This window comes from Sturnira hondurensis, unplaced genomic scaffold, assembly GCF_014824575.4.
Source record: "Sturnira hondurensis isolate 20B ecotype Veracruz unplaced genomic scaffold, ASM1482457v3 Scaffold0000022, whole genome shotgun sequence".
Taxonomy (NCBI): Eukaryota; Metazoa; Chordata; class Mammalia; order Chiroptera; family Phyllostomidae; genus Sturnira; species Sturnira hondurensis.
In genome coordinates, this window is record NW_028072653.1 from 2425674 (window position 1) to 2450024 (window position 24351).

General features: G+C 42.9%; 1 long non-coding RNA gene across 1 annotated transcript in view; it reads right to left on the bottom strand.

Moving 5' to 3' along the window:
* LOC118984341 (uncharacterized) overlaps positions 1–24351 on the bottom strand; it is a 71647-nt gene that overhangs the window by 12703 nt on the left and 34593 nt on the right. The gene's annotated exons all lie outside the window — the stretch shown is intronic.

Sequence of the window (24351 nt, forward strand, 5' to 3'; positions counted from 1 at the left end):
GGGCCCACATCGCCTTCACCCAGCAGGGGGTGCTGCGTGGCCTGAACAGACATCTCTGCCTTTTGCCGATTGGCTTACGGAGGAAAAAGTATGGCATCTTGGGAGAACAATGTTATCACTTGCTGTATGTAAAAGCCCTGATGCTCCACAGTCAATAGCTTATCAGAAAGCGCCTACACTCTTTGCTTTGTAACAATCGAGAGCAAGAAATATTCTGGGGATGAAGGAGGGTTGGTACGGCGATAAAAGAACAAGAATGGGTCATGAGGAGATATTTATTTAGTTAACTGAGTTAAAAAGAAACTCGGAAAATGTTCCTGAAAGACTGAGCAGATTCAGATGGTGTGTGTTCTTTCAGCTGGTCTGAATTTAGCCTCTCATGAGAAGGCGACAAAGAATTTGGCTGAAGTTTACTGTGAGCCAGACACTTTACTAAGCGCATTTCATGGCTTGTCTCACTCAAGCCTCACAGCACTATCTATGAAGGACTATGATTGGACACCTTTTTAAAGATACAGAAATGATGCACAGTGACGTTACACGAAACACCGACAAGCGCTGGAGCCAACGCAAGACGCCAGACAGCCTGAATTCGGGGTCCACACTTCCAGGGACGGTGCACAGTGAGAGTTCTCTCTCATTGTGGCAGGTATGATGCTGGATGTCTTAAAATTGTTATTTAAACAGCTCCCCCCGCCCAAATACTAAAACTTAGGGAAGTTAAAAGACTTACCCACATCCTAGTAAGTAGTTGAGACAAGTCTATTTATTTCAAAGCTACACTTCTCACTTAGGAAAGCTACACTCAATTACAGTTCAGGGGACGAGGTGTAGCAGTGAGTGTTGTGGGTCGGGAGGAATGGGGAGCAACTTCCGGGGGGAAGTGGCCTGAAAGCCCTTAGAGGAGTGAGGTTGGTTCTGGAATTTGCAGAGACTCATCAGCCTCTCATTTTAATCATCTCCCCATCTATCTGTTTCTTCTCCAAGGATCTTGAAATAAACCCCTTGTCTATTTTTAGCTGAATGGCGCTGTGGAGACAGGCCTGGTGTCCAGAAAGCAGGGACCTCAGCAGTCTGTCCTGGGGGGCCTCCTGAGTCCTGAGCCTGGGCCAGCGGCAGAGCGGCCTCTGCTGGGGGACCCCGCATGTGCCTGGGATGAGGGGGGACTTGCAGAGGGAGGTCTCAGACAGGGGGACGTGAAATTGGAAATAAAGGCTGCCAATGACTAACTCGCCACCGGAGGAGGCCTTGGCAGTGAACATTTGCAGAGACGTGTATTGAGTGTGGTTGTGGGAAGTTGGGCCAAGGGGAGGATCATAAGACAGAAGGGAGAGGCCTATCTACGGTATATCTTTACATTTTTGAGTTCCATAGAAAAAACACAAGTAGCTGCCCTGAATACTTGATCTCTCTTTATAGGGACTCCTACTTAACAGTGGGGTAAAAATGGAGCATTTAAAGAGGACAAAGTAAAAGTCACACCTCCTTGAGCCCAGATTGGCTTGAATGCAAAGCCTGTGCTTTTTGGCCTAACACTGAGCTTCCTGCCAGGGCCGAGAGGATCCACACCATCAATACAGCCCAAGGGCAGACCTGCCTCTCCCAACCAAGAGTGGGCTTTGCGTTGTGCTTTCTGTATCTGGCTGTGGAAAATGAGCAACAAGACGGGTAGCTACGCACATGGAGACCGATCTGCCTGCAAAGGCAATGGCAGAGGCTCTTCTGAGCAGCTGGGGTGAAACTGCAGCTCTCTCTCTCCATCGCCTCTGACCCCAGTTGGGGGTCACATTTGCAGTAGAGCCTCCACAGTACAGCCCTTAAAAGGACTGGGCATTTCTCCTGACTGCCCTGGATCCTGGGTAAATGGCAGCCCGGTGTGGTTCCCACAAATTGTGTGAGCTTGTAATAAATCACTTTCTATTCCAACTGACCAGAACAGATTCTGCGGTCTGCACAAGTGCCTGTGGCTCACATTACCCATGTGACAAATGGGGAAACTGAGGCTCAGATGATGTAACTTGCTTCAGCATTCCTTCCCTCGTATTCTTTTCTGCACGGGTAAACATATTTTTCTTGCAAAAGTCCAGCATGGATGAAGTTTCTCTGTCAGAAGCAGGAGGTCAGCCTGTTCACATGGCTTTTTGCCCTCAGTGATTATCATCCCATGGCATTCTTTCAGGTAACAGTATGAAATTCTCTTTTTGACCTAACTTTGAAGGACTAAGAATCCTTAGAAACATCCTATCCGGGGAGCAATACATGGCGCACTAAAATGAAGGCTCCGCGGATGTGCAATGGCTTTGCCAATTCCACAGCTTTCTTTTTTGGTAAGAGCCTCCTGCTTTTCCATTACAAAACACCCAGTGATTCCAAGGGGACTGAATCCAAAGAGCTGGAATGTCTGTGACTCAGGTTGTCCAGGGTACCAGTGTCATCCATGTGAGGGGCACAACTCAAGGTCAGCCAGGGTCAGTTTCAGAGGTTCATTTTGATGAGATTGACAGTGGAAGCAAGAGTGAGGGCAGAGAGAGAGAGAGAGAGAGGATTTTCATAGCACCCCATGTTTCTGTATTTTTGTAAGCATGGAAGCTTAAAACCTCCAGGGACCATCCTGACACCATATGGGAGAAGCTTATCTAAGACTGAGATTCAGAAAGAAGAACACAGCTGATAACACAGAGAGAGGGGAGACAGATGGGGAGAAACATTTGGAGGGACAGGGAGAGAGAGAGAAAGAGATGGGTGGGGAGAGACTGATAAAGACAGACAGAGACCAAAGTAAGATGGGGGCAAAAACCAGAGAAGGGGGAATTACCTTAGGCATAAACGCATGGCCACACAGGTACAGACACACAGACACACAGCCAAGGGATCAAAACACACACCACAGACACACACAGACAAAGAAACGAATTGCTGAAACTAGCCGACAATCCCCTATGCGTTGGACTTCCTGGTCCCGAGAGGTAACATTGGGCGAGCCCATTGGCGCTGGAGTCCTGAAGAACACAGACTGAGAACCTGGTGCTTCTAGCTCCACCTGGGTCACTGAACCAGCCCCGTGACCTTGCTCTATCTTGGACTCCTCACTTTTATCATCTATCTTTAAAAAGGCAGCAAGGACACCCCTTTACCTGTGTCCAGTGTTGTGAAAGCTGACATGATGAGACCAAGATAGGGATTGAGAGGTAAAAAAAAAAAATGCTATACAGACACATGAGCAGCATCATAGAACGTCTATCCTGAAAAAACCATCACGTTCGGAGTTTGGCTGCTTTCAACACTGCAGTTTCCACAGAGGATGGGGCTGGGGAAAGAGCCAGTCCACACAGGAAACACTTTTGGGGAGGTCACAGAAAGCAGCTACTAGAAGGTGTCAAACTTTCACAGAACTGGTGGGTCAAACGGAAGGGAATTCCTGTAAACAGAGACGATTGCTGCCTTTAGCACTACTCGAGGGGAGGAACCCCCAAAATAGCACGACCTCCTGCTGTTCAGTTGTTCTCATACCTTCATGGGCTTCCAGACGAAAAGGAAGTGGGGGGAAGAACGCGCCGTCCTGATCTGTCAAATCCGTTTTTTGGTTCCTGATTTGTAGAGTTCGATGTGTGGTTAAAAAGAAGAAAACTGGTTCTCTGACTCTATCCTCCTACCTCTCGGGTGGGAGATGTTGCGTTTGTGACTTGCGGGTTTTCTTTAGCAGCAAAACTGCTGTAGCTATCTTGTGTGGGAGAGAAATAGTAAATCCACAGTAGTTACGATGAATTAAAAGGGAGCTGAAATCTTTTGGACGAAATCGTCTCCAAAGTATGAGTCCAAAAGAGGACACCTAATATGTACTGTGTGGGGGACAAGGACAAAGATCTCTCACGGCCTTTATGTCCTCAGTACCCACATATGCGGTAGGAACTGAATCACATCTTACAGATGAGGAGACCGTGGTGCAGAGAATTCAGGTGAGAGGCCCCCAAACCTGGCTGTGCATCAGCACCATCTAAAGGGCTTGTTTAAAAAACATTGTTTGGCCAAAGCCCGGGCGACTCTGATGTGTGAATCAGGTTTGGAAAACACTGTGTCCAGTAACTTGGCAAAGATTATGGTGCTAGTTGGTGGGGGCAGTACCTACATAAGTTAATCTAGGTCTGTCTGAATCCAAATTTGTATTCTTTTTGCTTTGTCATCTTTCTCGACGATCCTTGAAAGTAACTTAGACAAACAAACAAAACCTTAACCACAGACATCCTTTGTATTTCTCTCTATACTGAAAACATCCCATCAGGAGATAGGAAATCACAAACCCTATTGAGTGTACCCTCCTGGAAAAAGGATTTCCTCCTGGTGATCTTTAGACTGAACGCAGGGGTAATGAAGTGCTCAGTGTCCTATGCCAGGTGTGGCGAGTGACATAGGACTGGCTATCGGCTATGCTGGTGCAATTAACAGAGCAAAACGCATCCACTAACAGTGTGGGAGGTCAGCTCGCCTCCAGAAAGGGTTTGCGGCTCTGTGAAATCGGAAAAGAAATGATGTGTTCTGAAGCTATTTTCATCCCATTAACGTAAGTCAAGAAGAATAAAGGCAAATGCAGCTTCAAAATTAGCCTCTAAATCTGATGTGCCTTGAAGGGGCAGAAGCCACCTTTTTCTATCACCTCCTCTGTTTTCTCTCACCTCAGCTCAGAAAATCGGAAGTGCAATATTCAGCGGTGCTGAGTATACATGTACTTTTCCTATTTCCCCATGACAGGGTACATATTTTTCAGAGCTCAGGGTCTGCAAATCTCCTGATCCGCAGGGAAGTAACGTATCCAGGCAGCTTCTCCCGCCATCTGTCTTCTTTAGAACAGAAACCAAATAAATATGGGATCCTGATGCCTCCGAACATTCGATTCCGAGCTAGCGGCAAACTTATGTTCATTCAATGGGATCGGGTTTTCCCGATTGCTCCGTGTTATGATTTGGGACATTCTCTCCCAGCAGGTTTGGCTTCCCGAGAGCACCCGGATAACTAAGCAGAGAGAAGGGAGTTTGCACTAGAGAAAGTGTGGTGAGATTGCACGCCCTTCTCAAAAAAGTAGGAGCCGCTTCTGGTTTAAATAAAACACAGAAATACTTTTACCCCACGCACAAGGGAAGGACATTCCGAAGTGACAGGTACATACTATATGTGTAACCTGCCTGGCAGTCACAGCGAACAGCAATTCAGGATTTTCCCAACTACCCCAAAGCATCTGAAATAAAAATGAGCATTTTACTTTTAAAGATCCCAAGTTGTCTAGTTTTCTTTTTTATAGGAAAAGTAAATCTGGGTCCTCAAAGCCATAAAAATGTTGAGGTAAAAAAGGTGGGGGGGGGGTGATTTTGAACCATCTCCCTTTGACAACGAAAATATGGCGGTAAAGTGGGATGTGTAAGAGGGAGGCATTATAAGGCAGGCTGTTTGTCTGCATAAATGGTTTCAGCCTATGTTAGCAGTCTGCCTCCATTAGTCTGAGATGCAGTCCTGTTCTTGCGGTGAGAAACCCAAAGCTAAGTCAGCGACAAAGTGGAGCTTTTAAACCAGCCCCATGAATCCACCCTCCAGTCCCACTCCATAAAAATGGCTACACCAATGGTCAGCCATGAAAAGTTTCTTTACTTCCCTGCCTTCCCTTGGCTTCCCACTTTGTGCCATCTCTCATGGGACTCTCCTTCCATGTCCAACCGCATGTGTTAAGCAGATACTACTCTTCCTGGTTCCTTCTCTTTTCCATGCAACCTCTGACTTGTCCCACATGAGGTCATTCTGGGAACCATTTGGTTCACTTCCAGCTCAGCCCCTGGCATGCTTCCCACTAGATCAGCAGGGTTAGCTGGCCTCCCTCTGCCCTTGCTAAGATGCTGTGAGAGCATCATTTCACTCCATTTTCTGCCAGTTGACCAGGAACCAGATCCCACACTCCACATGTAGAATAAACAGAGGGTTTGTGCATTTTTGCTCTGTGTGAACTTCAACAAAAAGCTTTCTTTTAAAAAAATCAATCAACATTACAAGATACTGCAGATCAATACACGGGGTCTGGCAGAAGTAACACCATTGAGTGTGGTTGGTGGGGTATGCAAATGTCTTGCACGAGAGGGACAGCAATTTGAACACTTCACCTAAAATGCCATGTGGTGTGCTTGAGTGTGATGGTGTTATGATATAGAATTACATGCGTATGATTTTGTAATAAAAGATTTTGTAATAGAAAGGGGCATTATTTGTGCCAGACCCTGTATCTGTACTGAACCGCTGCTTTCAAAAACAAGGTGCACCATGTAGACTAGTGGTTACCTCTGAGGAGCAGTGGGAGGCTGGCACGTGACCTGGGGGGCCTATAGGACATCATCAGAACTGGTGAAGTTCTAGGCCAGGGGTTGGTTAACTTTTCCTGTCAAGAGACAAATAGTGAATATTGTTGCTTTTGCAGGCCACAAAGTCATTATTGCAACTATTCATCTGTGCCATTGGCACGTGAAAGCAGCCGCCGGCAATATACAAATAAGTGGGTTTGACTGTGTTTCAATAAAACCCGATTTAGGAAAATAAGTGCTGGACTAGATTTGGCTTACAGGCCATGGGTTGCTGATCCCTGTTTTAATTCTTCATGGAAAAAATTAAATGATCTCATTCATAGTTGTTCACGTTTTCACTTAGTTGTTCTTTGTATTTTTACGTTTTACCACTTGTATCTCTCCCACTTCTGCAGCGTTGCATATTTTAGAAAATGTCACCCACCAAACTCTTTGTGGGGTCATATGAGGGATTCTAATGGGACAAAGCCTTTAAGATGGAGTTGATGTTTTGTTTTTCAGTTGAGCACCTTGTCCAAATATGTTAGTGTCATTATTTCTTGGCTAACTGACCTTGGACAAATTACCTGACCTGTTTCCTCACCTATAACATGAAGATAAAAATTACGTCTTTTTTCATAACTGTTTATGAAGACTCTCAATGAAATAGAACAAACAGAACGCCTAGGGCTCCATCCAGTTCGTAGTGAGCACTCAGTGCCGATGCTTCGACTGTGGCCGTGGCCGTGGCTGTTGTTCCTGCTACTGTTACTACCACAGCATGACTGCTCTTAACCTCTAGGGACCCATTTAATGGAAGCCAAAGAAGACCGACAAGGTAAAACGTGAAAGCTACTTCTAGGTCATAGACAGATAGGAGTTGGGACGGACACTTGTTTTCCCAGGAGTTGGGACGGACACTTGTTTTCCCAGGAGAGGTGACTTGATTTAATGAGAAAACAAGAGCAATGATACTCAGCCTATGTATGTGACTGAGTACTTCTAGTTCCCTTGAGAACAGTGGGCTTCCTCAAGTGGTTCCAACACAGCCATACCTTCATTCATTGAAACTGGATATGAAGAAAGTATTTGCTAAATAATGTGCAATGATAGCCTCAACATCACAAGCTTATAAATCCCACATGAGTAGAGCTTTCCTGTAGAAAAGATACTGAAAAGAGGTCAGGAAGAGAACAGGGAAAAACAAGCATAGGCAGAAATGAGGTCATGCAGCCAGGACTTTAGTATAGCTGCAAAGCGTAGTCATTGAGTGTATTGGCTGCCCTGGATAACACCTGGATTCTGCTACTTCCTAACTAGGTCACTGATGGGGCTGCTTAAAACTGGAGCCTCAGTGTCTTAATGTGCAAAAAGGAGGTGATGAGAAAGGTACCTTGTAATGTTGAACACGTATCATGCCTATGTGTAGTAACTGTTCAACAGAAGGCCTTAGCATCACTTATTACCTAGTCTGAGTGTTACCTGTAATCACAAAGGACAGAAGACACACTTTAACACCTGCAACACTCAGAAAGAAAAAAGCCCTTTCCATACATGGAAGAAAGAATGGAGGGCGCTAGCGTGCATTTGTCTGCGCTGTGTGCCAGAACAACCTCAGATTTGTGTGTGTGTTTCACTTACTCCTCACAAAACCCTGTAGAGGCGGACATTGGTATCCCTTCTGAGAAAAGTGAGATTATGTAGCAAGAGGATGGGTAACTTATTCCAGGCCGTACTGCTGAAGTTTAGTCAAGGTCTCTCTAACTCTAAACCTGGTAGTTTTTTCCAGCTCATCACATTTTCAGCAGATCGGTATCACAGGTTTGTTACTGCACCTATAATCTGGGTATTGACCTCTGACCTACTAGGCTCTCATATGCCAAGGGTCTGAGCTTACCACATGCCTGTCTTGGCCTAGAAGTTAGTTTTGAGGGTAAGAAATCTGCCCATTTTCACTTCCTTAATATGCACAGACATGACCTAGAGGAAACAGTTTTCCCCATATATCTACTCAGAACATACTTGTTACAGAGTACTACAGAAAGACCGGAAACAGTCCTGGCCAGTGTGGCTCAGTTGGTTGGAGTGCTGCCCCACAGATCCAAAGGTGGCAGGTTCAATTCTCTGTTGGGACATGGCCTGGGTTGCCGGTTTGGTCCCTAAGTTGGGGCGTGTGTGAGAAGCAACCAATCGTTGTTTCTCTGTCACATCAATGCTTCTCTTCCTTTCTCTCTCCCTCCCTTCTTGCTCTCCCTAAAATCAATATGCATATCCTCAGATAAGGATAAAAAACCCACCCTGCAAGAAAGTCAAGCCCCCTTCTCCCAGGGACCATTACATATATATATATATACATACATATATATATATACACACACACACATATGTATGTATGTGTATGTATATATATGTATATATGTGTATGCATATATATATATATATGTATGTGCCCCTTGGTTTCTTCAAGGGGCACATGCACACACACCTACATATATGTATGCATATACACATACATATACATACATACATGTATGTATGTATATGTATGTATATATATGATTTCGTTTATTTATTTTTAGAGAGAGGAGAAGAGGGGAATAGAGGGAGAGAAATATTAATGTGTGGTTGCCTCTTGCATGCCCCCTACTGGGACCTAGCCCACAACCCAGGCATGTGCCCTGAATGGGAATTGAAAGAGCCACCCTTTGCTTTGCAGGCCAGCCCTCAATGCACTGAACCACACCAGCCAGGGCACTGCATTCTTATACAAACTCAGCATGGAAACATTTTTTGATACTTTCCAAGGACTGCAATCACTTGTTCCCAACAGAAAAATTAAGTCCAATAACTAACACCTAAGAGGAATAAAAGAACTGAGAAACGGGGGAAAGTATTTGTCAATCGTAGGACCGTAAGGTCCTGGTACAAGAGCCTCAGTGTGAGAAGGGCAGACACATTGTGGCACCAACTGCCCCCGCCAGATGCCCCATTTCCCCAGGACAGACTTGGCCTGAGTGTGTCCCTTACTTGAGTTTACAAACACAAGAGAAAATCACACTGCTCTGCACACACAGAATCAACAGGCTGTGATGATATCTGCTCACCAGTAGCGTGAACTGTTTTTGTCATTGTGACTCCATTGCTCAGAGCCACTTCTGACCCCTGTGCATTTGTGGGACCAGAGTTCATACCTCCTAACTATAAGAGTTGAGAAAAACTAACTTCCCAACAAAGATATCAAACCCACTGAATTCCTGAGTGATGTTTATGTTCATCAACCTATATAATTAATTTTCCCTTATCTACTGACTTAGTATAGTCATCTAGTTCTATGTGAGTGAAACAAAAATTAAGAAATTAAAATGTGAACGTATGTAAACAGAGGGAACCATACTAACTGAGTGAGTACTCTGCTCAGGGGCTGTTCTATGCATCTGGTGTACACTATCTCATTTAGTTCTTAACACAATCCTTAAAGCAGTGTTATTATTCTCATTGTATAGGCAAAGAGCATGGGCACACCTACACAGAGTGACTTAATAAACGTCTTGAAGTCTCAGAGACCCGACTGAAATGCACATGACCTTTCACAATTTCATGTTCCTCTCCCCTACAAAATTTACAATTCAGTCCTCACACCAGTCTTTGAGGTAAGTACCATATTATTCCCACTTTACTGATGAGAACATTGAGGTTCAGAAAAATTAAGTGATTGCTCAAGATAGCAGAATTGGTATATGCAAAAAATATAAAATGCTTATGCAGGCATGTCAGAGTCCAACAATTAGAAGTGTTAGCAATGGTATCTGGTTTTCAGTATTTTCGGTTTTTTAGTAAACTACTATGTTCACCAGAACCCATTGACCACTGCCTTGCAAATTCCAAATTGAAAGACTGGGACCGATTCAAACCAGTCATCATTATCCATGGACCAAAGAGACAGTAGTCTCAAAATTGTGCTCTGATTAGCCACTCGGCAAACCTTTCTCCTGCTGTTTAATCCAAGGACTAGGAAGCCACTGACTTATCACGGTGTCTTCACAGCTTGGTTAGTGACCACTGCGCTTTCATTGAGCCATGGAATACTATAACTGAGAAGAAAAAACACAGCACAATGTGTTCTGCTTGCTCACTCATTACTACCTTTGAGAAATCATAGTGTGATGCCCAAGGTGTGGTGGAGGAATTGAAAGACTCCAGCTGAGCAGAGAAGTGAACCAGGCTGTAGTACCCATCTGCTGGATGACCAGGGGGTGAGGTATCTAAAGTCCTGGGGTGTTGTAAAGATTAAATAAGTTTGTGCCACTGATGTAATTGGCATAGATCCTGGTACATGCTAATAAGCACACCATAATTGTTCATTAGTGTATCATCAGTCAGGGCAGAGGTTTGGAGGTAGGGTCCCACCTCCCTTAACCGTCTCAGTACAGACTAAGGTAAACCTTGGTTCCTTCAAGGGGCACAAGGGGGGCACTCAGGATCCTCTTGAGATGCTGTCTGCAGCTTTACGGTGCAGCCTGCTCTCCCAGGTGCTCCATCATCAACTCTTTTGCAGGTATTTAGCAAATCAAAGCCGGCCGCAGGAGGCTGTCAGCCTGACATATGATACGATAAACACCTTTTGCAATTTAGCGCTTTGCACTGGGAGTGTGCAAGCAAGATGGGTTAATTGCCGGGCTATCAAGGGAGAGGATGCACCCTCTGAAGGTGGGAGCACCCTCTGAGTCTGCTGAGAACTGTCTAAGAAACCAGGGGCTCTGGGGCAGTGGGTGGTTTTTAAGCCTGAAGAGAACGTTGGGTGGAAATGGTCAGTGAGGGGACTGGCGGGCAGTCATCCAAAGTATACAAAGCAACTCTTGAGAACATGATTACCTACCAGCAGACAGGAAGGAAAAAGAATAGGTATCAGAAGGAGGTCTAGAAATAAGGCGATGCATGCCTTTCATTTTACGGTAGAAGGTGATGATGGTAAGGCTTGAGGGGCGAGGCACTGACTGGAAGCTGAAGTCAGTGGTCCCACCATCCTTGCACAGACCAGTGGGATTTCCTTCTGCAGTTCCTTATGGGCAGCATATTGCAGACTGGTGGATTCTGGCTTGGCCAGTTATGATTTCTGTTGCCCTGGGTGAATTATTTAATCTTTCTGTGCATCAGTTTCCTTAACTCTAAATGGGCTAATATTAGTATACATACCACAGGATTATTATAGCAATTAAATGAGAAAATGCATATTAAAGGTTTGAAAGTTTGTGAAGGTAGCAAGAAAGTTCATCTATTTGTTGTTATTATTGGCTCCACATGACTAGCTTTGCATTTCTTGGTGATGGGTTTGCCGAGACGTCTGTGGTGACGGAGGGAGTGGCAGAAACATCAACTCTCTGACAGGTGCTGTAAGAGCTGCCCTCCTGTGTTGGGTTGGCCAAAAAGTTCTGTTTTTTTTCCATGAGATGGCTCTAGTCACATTTAGTTGTCTTTAACTCATTTTGTTAGATTGTGCTGTGATAGCTGTCATATCAGCATGCGTTTAAAAAAATCTTATCAAAACTGGTGAAGCTTTGTGTAACCATTTTAATATTGAAGATGGAAGAAAATACACAACACTTGTGGCGTATTATGTTTTGTTATTTCAAGAAATGTAAAAACACAAATGAAACACAAAAATGAGATTTGTGCGGTGTATGGAGAAGGTGCTGTGATTGATGGAATGTGGTAAGAGGGGTTTGCAAAGTTTCATGCTGAAGATTTCTCTCTTTTTTTAAGGTTTTATTTATTTATTTTTAGAGAGGGAGGGAGGGAGAAAGAGAGGGAGAGAACCATTACTATGTGAGAGATACACGGATCTGCTGCCTCTCGAATGCCCCCGACTGGGGACCTGACCCGCCACCCAGGCATCTTGCTGGAGATTTCTCTCTGCGTGATGCTCCGGGGTGGGGTGGGCCAGCTGAAGCCGACAGGGATCAAATAGAGACATCCATGAATGGAGAACAATCAATGTTATATCATGGGGGAGATAGCCGACCTACTCAAAATAGCCAAATCAATAAAGTTATTGGTGACAATGAGAAATGAGTCTTATATTTTTATGGAAAAACTAAACAGACTTTTGGCCAACCCAGTACTTGTTAAGCACATATTGGTGGAGTAAAGCAATATGCAGGGTGGGCAAAAGTAGGTTTACAGTCATGAGTATGCAGAACAGTTTGTTCCTGGGACATTACTTATTAGTTACTGCAATTACTTTCCATACTAAAAACTGTAAACCTACCTTTGCTCCACCCTGTGCAGAAGGAGAGCCCTGGGCCACGCTCCAGAAGTTGGTTCTGTTTTCAGCTGTGGATTGATTACTGCAGTCGGAGTATGATGTTGGTCTCATTTATAATTGTGAGGATCAAATCAGATAATGCACATGAAGTATTTTGTAAAATCTGTATAAAGATAAGCTTTTATATTTTTTAAGCCAAAACATGTGATGTCGCTTCTCTCATATCCCTGTTCGTTCTACCGCCAACTATATATCTCAACTCCAGCCAGTCTTCCACCCCCCAGAGCCACTGTCTTAATTTAAGTCATTGTCATTTTTCACAGGGACACTTGCAATAGCCTGCTTAATCCATCTCCTTGTGTTCAGCCTAACTCTGTTCCAGTCCATTCCCCTCAAAGCAACTGTTTAAAACTATTCCATGGGTAAAATACAGAACCTTAACAATGACCGTAAGGCTTTTTATGACCTGGCCTTTGCCTCCCGGATTTGCTGTGCTTAGTGGCACACTCCTGCTCCCTCAGGCTTGCGTGTTTTCCAGTGCTTGATTAAAACAATATCCTTCTGTACTGGAAAAACCCAGTCTTCTACCTCTTCTGTGTTCTTCATTATCCACAGAGACCACTGACACTTCTGACCCTTCGCAGAGAACACTGTCACCGGATTTGTGGGTCTTTAAACTACACTGAACAATGACCAATGACACCGTCTAGGTGTCCTGCAATTTAACCCAATGTTGACGCTGTCTATCAGGTCCACAAGGTCAAGGGCTCAATCCTGAGAAGCTGCCCCTTCCCACCCCCTACCCTACCCCTGATTTCAGATACTAGTTTATCAGCTGTGCTTCTGACCAGCTGGCCACAGATCAGAGAGTCCAAGCACCCTCCCCTTGGGTTTGATGAATTTGATAGAGCAGCTCCCAGAAATCAAAGAAACATTTTACTAGCGAGATTACTGGGTTTTCATGAAAGAAGGTAACTCAGGAACAGCAAGCCAGAAGGATGCAAAAGGCCAGGTAGGGAGAATGGCGTGGTGCTTCCATGCCCTCTCCCAGCACACCATGCGCTCACCAACCCGGAAGCTCCCCGAACCCTGTTCTTTGGGGTTTTATGGAGGCTTCATTACAAAGGCATCGCTGATTAACCCATCGGGTCTTGGTAACTGAACTTATCTGCCCGTTTCTCTTCCTTCCCTGGAAATCAGGGGTGGGATGAAAAGTTCTAATTTCTAATCGCATGGTTGGGTCTCTAGGTAGCCAGCCCCCAAACTTAGGTGACTTCTGGAAGTTACCTGATTAACATAAGATACCTTGATCACCCTCTTTGCTTAGAAAATTCCAAGTATATTAGGAGCAAAACAGGGAGGAAGCAAATATAAACATATATTTATTACAAATCACAATAATATCACACTTTTCCACATCGGATTATTATGAACAATGTTTCTTCTCTCTGAAAAGACCTTGTTTCCACTCTCTACTGAAATAATTTCTTCTTATTTTCTCAGGTCTCAATTTAATCATCACCTCTGATAGGATTTACCCGACCCTGCAGTCTAAAATGAAGATAATTTCACTTGTAACAAGGAACACAAATTGTTGAATAAGATAGGGCCTTTGAAGCACATGCTTACAACCAATAAAATTATGCAAGCCAGTGAGGGAAATTCAGAATCTTGAGAAATTAATGCTTTTGATAAAAACAATATTGATGTTGAAGATACCACAATGAACTTAAGATAAAAAAGATGATAGCAATCCCAACTACAAGAAGAACTTTATACACTGCACTCTTGGTAATTGTTTAGACCAAACAGACAAGTCAGAAAGGATATTGAAGGTTTAAGAGCAATAATAGTAAGTTTTTATAATGGATCATTGTACCCAAAATTTGAGAATACGTATTCTGTTCGAGCACACATAGAAAATGAGAAGAAATAAAATAGAGAAAAGAGAAAGGAACTAGGTGGAATAAAATATTTGCTCAGTTCAAGAAGAGAGCCTTATAGAAGTGGTTTCTGTAACAGTTTTTCTTTGTCTCTTATTTTGCAAGTATGAATAAAGTTTATTAAAATAATTAATGACTACGCTGAAAGGCAAGGCTTTTAAAATAAAATTTGATGAATACCAACAGTGAAGTTTTCGCTTAATTCTATGACAGCTGTTCCAATTTCCCCCCTTTGCTCCCTTCGCCCAGCCCACCCCCTGCTCCCACAGTCAGTCCCCACACTGTTGTCCAGTCCATGGGTCCTTCATACATGTTCTTTGACTAGGCCCCTTCTTTTTGAGCATATAGTAAACATTTAAAATAGGAAGAAATAAAATGGATCACAGTACAAAGAGAAAGGAACTAGGTCGAATAAAATACTTGTTCAGTTCAAGAAGAGAGTTTTACAGAATTGGTTTCTGTAGCAGATAGCTCTTCAAGGTTGCACATTTTTAAGAAACAATCTCAAGGCAAAAACCGTAAATGTGTTTTTACAAAGCAGGAGAAGATTACTGTGATGCAAAACAAGTCTGAGCAGTGGAAGGAGCAAGCTGGCCATGGAGACTGAGTAATTTGAGACACTTGTTTCATTAAGATATGATGAAAATAAATTAGTGAAATATTAAAATGTCAGTAATTTCTGTCTCTCTCTCTCTCTCACACACACACACACACACACTTTGGTGGCTATTCTGCTGAGAAAGTAAATACATCAACTACTTCAGCCTAAGTCATGATGTCCTAGTTGGCCTATGAGAAAAGAAGGTGCCTGTGTAAACTTCCCTTGAACTTGCTTCTTCAGCAGCATTCGGATCCCAGGGACAGAGCTCAAAGAGCAGGACTCTTTTGATTTATAGTCATGGCCTATTTTTGTATTTGCTAAAATGTTTGCCCAAGTGTAGCTCTGACACCATCGAGTCTCCAACATTCCAGACAGTAGAGTTTATCATTTTGAACCAACTTTAACAATTTTCTGGAGAGAGTGTTAGAAATGAGAGGCCATTTAGAAACTAGTCCAACCCTTCCCTCCCTCCCTCCCCTATGTGATAATACGAGAAACATTCAGAGAAATGAGGAGGTGAGGACAAAGCAATACACTCCTATTTCTGGTTCAATCTCTGGTTCGAATCTCTCTCTTCCTCTCACTCTCAGAGGAAGAAAGAGAGAGAGGTTTAATAAAGCAGAAATAGGATATCAAAACAACCCAACACATCAGTATTTGGCGAGAGCTGACTATTTCAACAATGATAGAGGAACTAGGGAAGCAGGGGCACGGCACCTTCCTGCTTCCTTGACCACTTCCATCTGCACTTCCGGCCCTGACATCAGGACTTGCGTGCTCCGGTGTGGCTCTCTCTAATGTCCGAGTCCACCAAGTCACCACCTACACCTATGGTTGCTACCCCTTAGGTACTATAGATAACATTCCTGATTTTTAAAAAACAAAATCTTTTTGAAGGGCAATTGGTAATTCATTTAGCATAGTTTCTGAAAAATTCCAATAATGAGGGTACAAATTATTTGACTTAGTTGAATTTCAAGAACCATATAGCCACACCTGTACGCTCTTTGGAGCTGCTGAAAGTGATTCCCTCATTCACAGTGTACTGGGCCCAGCTTCGAGAACTGGCCAGCTTCCTCCGTGGGCAGGGAAGGTGGCACGGGAACCTGACTTCAGAGTGAAAGGGATAATAAGGCATCTTCAGATCATAGCGGCTTCTCCATTGCTGGGACTTCCCTTGTGTGGGAACCACTGCAGCTGTTAGAGATATTTTGACAATACATTGAATGTGCTGACATAAACATAACCCAATCACAAAGAAATCTGACACAGGTTCTCAGGAACTACTTTGGTGAGGTGCATGAATGAATGGGGTTTCTTTTAAAAAGCAGAATGAATATTTTGAAGTCCTTTTAAATAAAATGACTCAGATTTTTAAAACATCTAGTAGATTAGGGATCTCACATTCTCATTCTTCTATAGCAACACTTTTCATTTTAATAGCATTTTATCCAGGCTTGGATGACTCTTTAATTGCAGTAAATTGGTTTTAAAAGAAAAGGGACTTTTTTTTTTGTTTTAAACAAGTGACGATAAAAGTTAACATCTTTATGAAGATAGTTTGTTCTATCAGATCTGAGGATTGTAATAGATTATGAGATAATTTATTCTCTGGGCACTGAAGACTCAACGTGTACTTTCTCCCTGGTACTTACTCTGAAATTCTATTACAATAGTCATTTGTGAGGGCAGGCCGTCAGGGGGATGAATGCGCATGCCTGATGCAGTTCTACAAGTTTCCGATTTGAGGATTTGAGTCGTGAGGGTGTGTGATGACGTCCCCGCTCACTGAAGGGCGTTCTCCGCCTCCTGAAGCTCCTGCAGGAACAGCGGAGCACGTCCTTGGACGGTAATGGTAACGTGGTTGAATTGAAAACCACGGGCTGTGGTATCACAGGGCTTTCAGGATTGACCCAAGGTGACCACAACGTGCCTGAAGTTTAAACCCAAGTTCCTCGTCTTTTGGAGGATATAGGTGGGGTTAGTAGTTACCACAGTAATGTTTTCTGATAGTTGATGGCACTTTATATAGCCCTTACATTGCACATTAAGTTATATTAATGTATCTGACTCGCCAAAACTGAAACAAAACAAAATTGTGCGTGCTTTCCTTCCATTCCTCCAGGGCAGATGCCCTGGATGGGGCAGATGGGAGGAGCCATTCTGCTCCGCTTTCTCTCGGGTCCTAGGTGCCCCCCTGTGTATAGAGCCACACCTCACGGAATGTGGGTCTGCTATTCACATGGGCAGGGTTTTCTGTACAATGTGGCTCTTACCCCAATTTTCTCCACTTGGTTCTCAAGTGAAGAAACACAGACCTGCTCCGAGAACGGAGGAAAGCCAGCTGTGCTGCACTCACTGAGAGGTGACCAGGGTGGGTGTCTCAGTGCGGGAGGGGGGCCCTGAATTAGGGCTGTCAGATAAAACACAGGATACACAGTCATATCTGAATTGCAGATTAACAATCTTTTTAAAAAAAATACCGTATTTTACCATGTATGATGCAGAGTTTTTGCCCAAATTTTTGAGGGAAAAATAAAGATGTGCATTATACATGGGTGGTACTAATTTCACATTTATATAAATGTTTTTAATGCTTTCATTTATGCTTATGCATTAAAAAAGTGTAACTCTAGAAAGCAATAATATCTATATGCAAAATAATACTCTGAATAAATGCTAAAATTCCTTTATAATACAAAAATCAAGTACCTAAATGTAAATAAATAAAAAATTGAATGAACAAATGAAAGCAAAAGATTTTTTTCCCTGAAAGGTTTAGCCAAAAACATGAGTGCACAATATATACAGGACTGCATTATACTCAGCAAAATACAGTAACTTTTTTTTCTTCTAAATTTCGCAACCCTACCGTAAATACTATACTTTAAGAAATATTTAAAGATCTTTTCACGAGTATTCTTTAACATGAATTTGTAGTTTCTTTCAAAATTGTCTTTGTTTATACATTTTATTTTCCAATTACAGTTGACATTATTATTTTATATGAGTCCCAGGTGTTTGTTCGGCACAGTGGTTAGATGATCACGTACTTTACAAAGTAGTCCCTCCCAATAATTCAATTACGCACTGGCACCACACACAGTTATCTCGATATCACTGCCTGTATTCCCTATGCGGTACTTTACACCCCATGACCACGCTGCGACTACCAGTTCATACTTCTCACTTCTTTTATGTTTTTCACCCAGGCCCCCAACCCCCATCTGGTCTCTGTACCTATGAGTCAGTTTCTACTTTGTTTGTTCACTTTTTCCACAGGTAATTTTGACCTTAACCGATTTTCATTTCATGTATTGACTACAGAACCTAACCTCGTGTAAGATACGGTGGGACCATGCTGCACTTATATAAAGTTTCTGCTTTGTCCCATTCAGGTGTCTGAGACGATCCTCATGGGCACTCCAAGTCTGTCTTAGGCATGCCCATTTTCCAGATGAGAATGTTGATATTCAGAACAACTATGTTATTCAAGGTCATTGGGAGAGTTAAGAGGCAGAGTATGAACTTCTATCTGAGCTGTCTTTTAGCCCAATTTCTCTCTTTTACAAGCTCACTCCTACATGGGCATAGATAATAATTGATTAATCTTTTGAAGACATTCTAGCTAGCTGACAAATAATACTATATATAATATATATAAATGTACTATAATATATGTAATACCATATAACAAATTTGTATAATAATAATGCTCCCTCTTTGGTAAATTGTGTCTACCTAATAAAAAGGTTTGTTCTTCTTTAACATCCCCAATATCAGTGATTTGGGATGATACAGCCTTCTCCTGAGAGATTCGACAGTCCTATCTGAACACCTTAACATTTCACCATATAGATTACCATCTCCCGACACTGTTTAGGGGTATAAAGAATGTTGGTGCATGAATTATGAAAAATAATGTTTTTTAAAAAATAGTCCTTCAAATGATTAAAGTCTCTTGAGGCACCCCATACCTGTGCCCACACATATACAAGTTTTTTGCTCCTCATGCCTTTCACTGAAACAAACATGGCTGAAGTTTCTCTCTGTGAATCACTTTCAGATGGTTTCTCCCGCTGAGTTTCAGGGTTTTGATGGTGTCGACCTGCTTTCCTAGCACAGTTTGCTTCAATTTCAGGGACCAGCAGAAGTCACACAATGACGATCTGCTGTAGTAGTTATCTTAGTCATTCCCTGAATGCTCCACATGGTTAGTAACACATGCCAAGGGCATGTGGTCATGACTGGGGGAGTTCTTAACTGTCACTTCTTTGGGGTCATTTCCTCCCTCGGTCCGTTCAGGTCTTCTTGGTAGAAGGGGGAAATTAACCGTAATAATGGAAGGAACATGTTCTGAGGGAAGAGTTTCTTCCATGGTGAAAAGTGTCCCAAGCAGAATCTTCACTGGCCTCCCCAAAGGCCACGTTGTCAAAGAAGGAAACACATGCACGCCAACCTAAGTGTCATCCACCATGGCACACTAGAGTGGGGAGATGAGAGATTAACAAATGTGACAACGTGTGGGAGAAATGTGCCCACCCTATGCATTTGTTAGTGGGTGAGCTCCTTCTCTGTACGTATTCTCTCCCTCAAGTTCAGCTCACCAGATCCATTTTCAGCCAACTCCTCCATGTTGTACCCAATTGACAAGTTTCTCCTCTTCAATGGGCTAGAGAGCAACAAATAGGTACAGTGCAACTTTAGTGAAGAAATTCAAGAAATCCAGGAAGAGAAAAACCATTAAGAAATCGAGGAGACGCTGGGGGTGGGGAGCAGTCTCAGTGGAAAGGAGTGCTTATGAGGTGAATACAGAAATTGGGGCTTCTTTTTCTATCACTTTTGATGGCAGAAAATTATGCTTTTCTTTGTTGAATAGAAGAAACGCAAAGCTTTACAAGGTCCTGGACATCAAATACCATTTTGATACTTGATACTTCAATGAGGGAGAAATGCACTGGTTAAAGTGCCTTTGAAATCCGCATTGGACATAAAACTGAAGTCTAAAAATGTTTACAGCATAAATAAACGCATGGGAGCCTAGCTCGGGAAGATCCTGCAAATAGATCACAACACAACCCTATGGCACCCCAGTTTCCTCCCTCTCTCCTACCGGCTTAGAGAGGAAATTTTGATTGTTTATTTCAATAAAGAAGCAGTAGCTAAAAAGAAGCATTAAGCACAGATTCAAATGAACAGACCTGATGAAGTGGAAATGACTACGCATGAATTAATCATAATGCTTTAATCAGGGTTTTCTAATGCTAGTTAATTGCTTCCACAAAATATAGCATCAAATGAGTTTGGTGAGTTGTAGAAGGGAGATTCACAGAACTCTAATAGGATTCTGTTTTGAATGAGGGTGATGTGGAAAAATTGACTTATGGCCACTGAAGCTGTTGTGTGCCCAAGTGGCTGAATAAGCTTGGCTATCAGTCAGCTCCATTAAATTATAGGCACAAATTAAACTTACATCATAAAGCCACCATATTTAATTTCATTTGTCTTCCTAAGTAATTCCATTCCCAAGAGACGCTAGACATTTTGTGGGACTTAAAATAAGTTAGTTATCTTTCTTCTCCAACGTGGTTTCCATTCATTTAATGCCACTACATCATCATTCAAACAGTTTGGCCCCTGTGGCTTTGGGGTGTCCACGTGTTCAGTGTCATTGTGATCCCCAACAACATCAAAGTAGGGGACTCTGAACTCCCAGCTTCCGAAACATCACTCCGGTCTCTCCGACAGGACCAGAAATTACAATCACTAATTCTCCTCTTTAGCTGAGCACGTAAATGGTTTTTACATTGCCCTGCCCAAGTGATACAGAGGGCTATGTGTTAAGTGCCGTGCTTGTTATTGCCAACAAATCATTCCCATAATTGAAACTAATCTGTTTTTCATCTTTGCAACATACTCATTCAACTCTACAGCAAAGACCCCCTGAGGAAAATATGTGGCATTAGCATATTTAAGGAGCTAAGATCTCTGCGACCCCTCTCTCCATGCTGACTGGTCTCAATGTCTGAGTTCACGAGAGTCAGCATATTTGGAGGAAAGTCAGTTCTTACTTAGGACATGAAGTTTTTATCAACAAACATCAACTCTTTCAGAATCCCTTATAGGCCTTAAGTCTTTAGATCTTTGAGGCCTATACTCATGGTTCATGCTGACAGTGGCCTGCAGTATCTGCAGCAATGTGGATGAGATACGAGACAAATTCACACCAACTATGGAGTCCTGTGAAGGGTAAGGGACAGCAGAGCCTCTCTCTCAAGGGGAGAGCGCCTCAGAGGTTCTCAGAGCACCTCGGCTACTCTGACAGGAGAAGAGTGTGCCGGCCCCTGCCTTGACAAGATTTTATTGCTTTTTTGGGTACATTACATTGAGGATGGTACTCATTTACTATGGACAGGTTCACTTTAGGTGGTTACTTTTTACAGAAAACAAAGGAGAAGATGTTGCTAATTACATCAGAGGAGGAGGATATTTGCAAATGCAAAGGGAAAAATGGTTGAACTGGTTATACTTATCCTTGGAAGGTTTAGCATAGATTTTAGGAAGTTACTTTAAAGATATGTGGTAAATGCTTGCTGCCTCAATTTAGGGTGAGGGAGTTTTAGCAAAAAGCAAGTCTCAAAGCAGCCTAGGTACAATGCAGGCCTGATTCCCCTTGGGAGAACCTACCCGTGGGCATGGGTCCTGTGTACTGGACCTCACTTTCCATTGGTCTTTCCAAGTGGGAGCTGGGTCCACACCACGCAGAACGGCCTCCTGTAAATGGTTTTATAACTCAAATTTCTAATATATTGCTTTGTCTTTCTGTGTGCGTGTGTGTCTACAAAAAGTGACCCTTTGCTTATAAATCTCTGTGGTTTGGTATCTTGGATGGTGTCAGTCCTGTAGACCGGTAAGAAGTTAACTTACTATGGGGTGGAAAAATAATCTAGATGTTCACCAGCTACTGAAGAAATTAATTAAATAAAACATAGATACTAGCAGCTGTTGAAAGAGTGACCTTACATAGGCAAACACAGAACATTGTATATATTGTTCTTATATGAATTTTTATTCTGGCAATGAATTCATCAAAATTCAATATATACAATATGAACAATGTAGCCCCATTTATGTAAAGAAAAATATTTGGGTAGATGTAAGCTCATATATGAAACTTGATAATTGGTTACTTTAGTGTGGAAGAAGGGGGAGACCTCCAGGGCTCTTTCCAATCCTCAGGACTGTCTGAATCTTGGCCGGTGGGCATATGATCACATATTAACGTGCTAACAAATTTACTCACGTCAAAATGCAAACACTTGATAACAACCTAAATGTTTACCTTCCTCATGAGCATCTGAGTTTCAAATAGCAATTAAAGGAATCAGCCAAAATTCTAGGTAAGCAAGGAAGAAATATGGTATATGCAATGGCTTTAGCCTTGAAAATTACACAGTATAGGTGGCCACTCTTTAGCTATCTCTAAAATTAGTCTTCCCCATGCATAGGATTTGGCCTAAAGTAGGTGAAAGATAGATATACAAAATTTAAAAAACCTGAAAAATTTAAGGATGTAATTTAAAAAACTGAATGACACCATGAAAATAATTTAGATATCTGTAAATTAAGGATTACTCTAAATTTTTCTTTTATTCTAAGGCTTCTAGACTGTTCAGTTTTTTTCTGTGAGAATAAAATCATTTTCACTGACACTATTTTGAGAATTACAAGTATTATCTAGGGACAGATAATTTTATCTTTGCTTTTTCAATGATTGCTAGTATCTAACTGATTAGCTGCTACATGTCTTTTTTTAACTATCAGAAATATTTTTTAAAGATTTTATTTATTTATTTTTAGAGAGAGGGGAAGGGAGGGAGAGAGGGAGAAGAAACATCAATGTTTGGTTGCCTCACACGTACCCCCTACTGGGGACCTGGCCTGCAACCCAGGCATGTACCCTGACTGGGAATCGAACCAGGGACCTTTTGGTTCGCAGGCTGGCACTCAATACACTGAGCCACACCAGCCAGGGTTGATAAAGTAATTGCCACTTAGGGAAATTAAATAATTTTCCCAAGACTATAAAACTAGTATAGGATTCTATCCCAGGTTTGTGTGACTCCAGAATTCAAACTTAATTGCTCCAAAGGCATTAAGCATGAACTTGTAGATGACACACAGGGTGGGACTATATATGTGTTCCATGCTGACAGGTACACTGTGCTGTTCAACAGTATGGAGCTAGGATCAGGAGTTAGCTAGTTGAGATTACTTCCGCCAAGATGGAGGCATAGGTGGAAAGACTGTGCCTTCTCCCACAACCAAGTTTGGATACAACAAAAGTTTTGGAGAACTAAGACACACCCAGAGATCAGAAAACCGAATTATACGGAAGTCCGACAGCTACGAACTGTTCAACGGGGACGGTAAGAGAGGCAGAGCCAGCAGCGGAGCAGGGTCAGGAAGGACAGACCTAGGAGCACAGCCAGCCCGGACCTAGTCGGGGTGCGGGGCAGACTGACCAAGGTCGAACATTTGTGTGCAGTGAGACGGACCACGCAGGCCCCAGGGGGCGAACCCAGTGGTGGAGGGCTGACAGCAGTAGCACACTCACGTGCAGTGGAGTGGGGCACGTGGCCCTGGTGACGGTGGTGGCTGCGGTGCTGGTGGGGGTCGCGGAGGCGGGTGCCGGAGGGAAGCCATTGTCCCTCTTTGACCCCGCCCCCACATACGAAGTCACAACCCAGCAAATGAGTTGCCCTGCTCTGCTGAAAACCTAGGGCTCCGTTCCTGCTACTTAACAGGCATGAACAGCCCAAAAGATGGTGCAAGAACTCAAAGTCCCAGAGCCAATAACTCTAAGCGACCAACAGATTGCCAGCCTCTCAGAAGCCCAATTTAAAACACTATTTATCAGGATGCTCACAGAATTGGTAGAGTACAGTCACAAATTAGAGGAACTTAGTCACAAATTAGAGGAACATATGAAGGCTAAACTAATTGAAATGAAGGGAGATGTCCAGGAAACCAATAGCGATGGAAAGGAAAATGGGACTCAAATCAAGGGAGTGGACCAGAAGGAAGAACGAAACATCCAACCAGAAAATAGTAAAGAAACAAGAATTCAAAAAAATGAGGAGAGGCTTAGGAACCTCCAGGACATCTTTAAACGTTCCAACATCCGGATTATAGGGGTACCAGAAGGGGGAAAGAAACAGCCACGAGTGG